Below are 5,172 nucleotides of genomic sequence, written 5' to 3'. Positions count from 1 at the left end.
TGTCTGGTCGTTGAACACAAACGAAGTACGCGAAGTTGCAGCTATGGCGAACTTTTAATCTAAACAAAACCCAAAGTCTAAACGATGCCCTAAGGGCTGTATATATGGAGGAAGAGGGGGGGGGGGATTTCGTGGCCCTTGGTGGAGGGGTCTGAAATCAACCCTATCTCTTGTTTCCCCACACATACGGACTCTAAAAATAGCCTATACTTATGTATTTCGAAATTACATGGGCCTGGCCCAATAATAAGGTGACGCAGCACCTAAAATAGCCTCGGGACGAAATTTATGAAGTGGCATCTTGTATATTTCGTCCAAGGCTTCATGCACCCATTATGGTGGCTTCAAAGTCCTGAAATCATCACTTGTAACTCCGTTCTTGTTCCCCTTGCGCATGCCATCATCTCCATGCTTGTTCTTGCTCCAATGTTCATCCTTCTCCAAGCTAGGCCCTTCATTTGTAAGCAAAACAAATGTATCCAATTTAGGCAGCATCATATTCTCATGAACATTAGAATCATTACCAAGAAACGAAAGTACCTGGTAATTTAGTTGGCGTGCACGAGCTCTAGTAATTGGTCCAGTATGTATAGCAGCAGGGGCTGTGGGTGTAACAATTGTATTGATGTCCTCATCAATGGTGATGCCTCCGCCGACCGCGACCTCTCAGAGACGCCAGCTGCCGTCCTCCCGCGCACCGCCCGTTGATCGCGCAACGACATGATGTTTGATTTACAAGTGAAGAACATTTTGTGCTGCATTGAAGACTTCAACAACGGCGTCCTAGAGGATGACAACGACAATGATGGCGCGGCACGCCGCCTCCCCCGCCGCCGGAAATAGTTTTTTTCTTGGGTTTAATATTGTATCTCGATCATAGGAATATAAATTCGTAGTATGACTGAATGAAAGATATGGTTTGAGCAAACTTGCATTTTTCTCTCTACATGTACAAACTTATCAAATAATTTTCTTTGAAAAAAATATCAATGGTTTTTAAATATAAAACACTCATCGCAAACATTTTAGTTATAACACCCATATGCAAACCGACAGCTTCCCCAGGAAGCCAAGGGAAAATGTGCCGAGCAGGATTTGTGCAGCTCTTGATCGCAAACGTTTTAGATAGAACACCCGTATACAAAGTGAGAGAGAGGATTTGTGCATCTCTTCAATGCAAACAGTTCTTTTGGATGACATGTGTGCAACCACTTACTAACAATTTTGGTAAGATTTGCATCTGTCATATTGGGTTTGTTGCCATTTGTCAAACTGGAAAGATTGGCATTTGTTGATCTAGTAACATTGCCATTTGTCAACCTTGTAACACTACGATTTGTCAAAATATGAAGCTAAAAACCACTAGCACTATCTAATTTTGGCAACTAATATTCAGTAATTAAGCATAGATTTCGTTCATAGATTAAGCAGTCGTTCTTTACACAAACAGTTCAACTCGATAGCTGAACCGACCAAACTTTTCACCAATTGGTGCCAACCACGTACTAAAATACATGTTCTACTTTATATACTAGCTAATTTTAAGTACGTAGTTCCACCACACCTATAGTTAGATGAACTGAAAAAATAGCCCCTAAATACTACTACGGAGGGGCTTTGTACTACTTCCGGCAGCCTCTCCTCCGCCGAGCGTGCTCAATAAGAGGCGACGCTGCTGCACCTTCAGTGACGCTCACCTTGAACACCCTCTATCGCTCCAGACGACCCCTCTCAAAGCGGTGGTTCTCCTCGTAGAACTCCTGATTCCTCACCTCTTTACATGCTTGATGAGGCGCTCCTCCTCCTCTCGCAGGAACTCGGTGTAGCGCGCAAGGTCGCTAACGCACGTGCGGGCATCCACCACCACCGCCCGCCTTCGGGCGGCGGTGGCGGAGGGGGTGATGACCCTAGCGGTTGACGATGGGGTGGCGGCCATGGCGGCCGACGATGGGGTGGCGGCCACGACCACCACCTCCCGCCTTCAGGCCTCGGTGGCGGAGCTGTTGATGGCCACAATGGCCGGCAGTGGGGTGGAGGCCACCTCCCGCCTTCAGGCCGCGGCGGTGGAGCGGGCAATGGCCCTGGCTTTCGACGGTGGTGTGGTGGCAATGGCGGCCGGCAATAGCTGCCGACGGGCAGCAGCGGCTGAGTGTGTGGTGGGTGTTCCACGCACACCCAATAGGGACGCCACGCGCACTACACTACACCAGGGACAGCGCCACCACCGCGGTGTAGCCTCCTAGCTGGAGCTGTCCTCTGATGATGGCAGAGTGGCGGAGCGACGATGACAGATCGGTCCCATTGGCAATTATGGGAGAAGAAGACGAGATAAGCTACAGGAAGGGAGGGGAAAATGCGATGCAGGACTCGCCGGCCGTGAGGTTTTATATAGCAGGCCGGTAAGCATTGGGATTTTGGGGGATTTCACCAAGTCAGGCAGGAAGCTTGCGCGGGAACCTGCGAGGTTGCACAGGAACGGGCTCATCGATGATTCATTGGTGCCACCGTTTGGCCAAAAGAACGCCCCCGCGTGCTGCGCAAGCTTGCGCTATAAGCCATCTGCGGCAGCGAAGTGACAAGACGTGCGAGAGGAGGGCGAAAGGCCACGTACAAATATGGTTAATAAAAAATGTTTGCGATTTAATTACCTACTACACCCCGTCCCGGTTTATAAGTAGGATTTAACTAATAAAATATGAATTCATGTCACCAAAGATTATATAGTTGGATTCGTATTTGAACATAGTTTCCAATTATATAATTTTTATAACATGCATTAACATTTTGTTGGTTATATTTGAGGGAAAAGTATGGCACAGAATATAAAGGGGACTATTAACCAAGACGGAGGTCGTAGCACACGGCCGCTCTCTACGCAGCGACGCAATTGTCGGCCGGCTTGTAGGCGACCATTTCCTGCGTGTTCACCTGCTCTATGCGTGTGGTTGCTTGCGGTTGAGATCACCGCAGCACGCTCTGCTCGCGTCCCGCTGCGCGCGCTCTGCTCTTGCGTCCCTTCGGGTGCTCTGCCCTCATCCCTCCATGCGCGCTGCCAGTGTTTGGGGCCGGTGCATGATTACGCACGTTCTTGTGCATGCGGTCGCATCGGGCGCGACCGACAATGCAGTTACCCGCTGCAAAAACTGCCATGCAGACGCCTCGAAAATCCAGGCCACCCGGCCCCCATTTATTCCTGCAGCCATTTACCTTCATCTCTCGCGTCACACGACACAATAAGCACACCCACGACGACACATATAGAGAGGACATCCAGCGGTTCCAATGGCGATCCCCGTGGCTACAATGGCGCTCCCAGCGGCCGACGACGACAACGGCGGGCAGTTCACCATGCACCACGTAGTGGACACCCACGTGAGGGAGAAGGCCCTCTCGGTGGTGTACACAAATGATCCGGTCTCGGTGGAGAGCTCCATCGAAATTATGGAGTAGTTCCTTGGCGAGGACAAGTACCAAGTGGTCGGCTTCAACCTCGAGTACACCATCGGTCATGCCGAGTACGATCAGAAGGTTTCCATCACCCAGTTGTGCATGCGACATGACATCCTCGTCTACCACTACCACCTGGCCACAAGGCCTTGCGAGCATTTCTACAGGTTTGTCAACAGCTCCGACTACAATTTTGCTACGGTGGACACCACAAACAATCTAAAAGCGCTCAAGGTTTCGGGATTGAAATGCTAGAATCTTGTCAACATCTAGGACCACTACAAGGTCTGGGCAGCGACAACAACAAAAAGAACTCCCTGGTTGACCTCTCCTCGGCCATCATCGACCCCCTACTACATGAAGATGAAGGTTGAGAGCAATAAGGACAAGAACGCCTGGCATAGTGTCTTTCATGAGAGACTAGATGAACAACACATCACGTACGCGGCCAAGGATGCATACACAAGCTATGAGATGTACAAGCGGATCGTTGACATGAGGGAGTGTCTTCTTCTTGCCCCAGACGAGGGATCGAGCCACAGAGCAGTGGCAGGAGCATCACAAGAAGTAGATAACTAGATGATCATTTCACCTAGTTTAGAATGCATACAATTGTTTATTGAGGTGTGTGTGAATTATCTATATAGTCACTTATGTAATTCTTCTGTAGATTGAGCAAATCACACGGCTTATTAGCAGCAATCATCTATGTTATTATTTGTCTTCACACACATTTCTTATTATGGACCTGTCTGCCGCGTATCACACACATCTTGTTTAGTTAAACCATTTCTATTGTGTTGCCTAATAACACACAATTTATCCTAGTGAACTGTATGTCGCATATCGCACATGCCTTCATTTGGCTGCCCGTTTCTGTTGTTCTGCATCATCGCAATCAGTTCTTCTAAATTAACTGTTTGCCACTCATCGCACATGTAACTCCAATATGAACCATGTTTGATGTCACCGCCATCACAAATTTTTGCATCTTTTTTGATGGTTTTATTACATCATCGTTTGTGATTGATGCATCACACATAGTTTCGTTGAAGGGTCTTTGATTCGATTATTGCATTTGGACCATCCTACAGTAGTGTAAGTAATGACATCACATAAGGAAGAGTATAAGTAGAAAAGTTTATTGGAGATTTACAAACATAGCTTTGGTCAATGATGCAATTCATGAAAGAATTAATAAGGGAAGAGAAGATTCACATGAAAATACACTATCTTGGACATCTTCTGTGATTGTGAGCCCCCATCAAAATATTATATGCCAAAATTGTTGACATTGGACAAGGAAGGCAATGTAATGATTTATGTTTGTTCATATTCACACAGAAGTTATATTGTCATAGATCCTTTAACATGTGGTGCTTTCCCCCCATCTTTGCTAGCCAAAAATTCCGCACTAAGTAGAGATACTACTTGTGCATCGAAAACCCTTAAACCCAAATCTAGTTTTGAGACTCCACCATACCTACCTATGGATTGAGTAAGATCCTTCAAGTAAGTTGTCATCAGTGCAATAAGGCAATAAAAATTTCTTCTAAAAGTGTTGGATCATTTAGTGTAAGAGAAATTTGAGCGTTGTCCGAACTTGTGATGGCAAAGAATAAAAGCGACAGACTACATAATAAGGGTTGCTATCATAAGGAGCAATATAACGTGATGTTCGTTTGCACTAAGAGTTTGAGCATACAAACAAATAATCCCATGACA

This window comes from Triticum dicoccoides, chromosome 1A, assembly GCF_002162155.2.
Source record: "Triticum dicoccoides isolate Atlit2015 ecotype Zavitan chromosome 1A, WEW_v2.0, whole genome shotgun sequence".
NCBI classification, from domain to species: domain Eukaryota; kingdom Viridiplantae; phylum Streptophyta; class Magnoliopsida; order Poales; family Poaceae; genus Triticum; species Triticum dicoccoides.
This window is presented reverse-complemented; position numbering follows the sequence as displayed.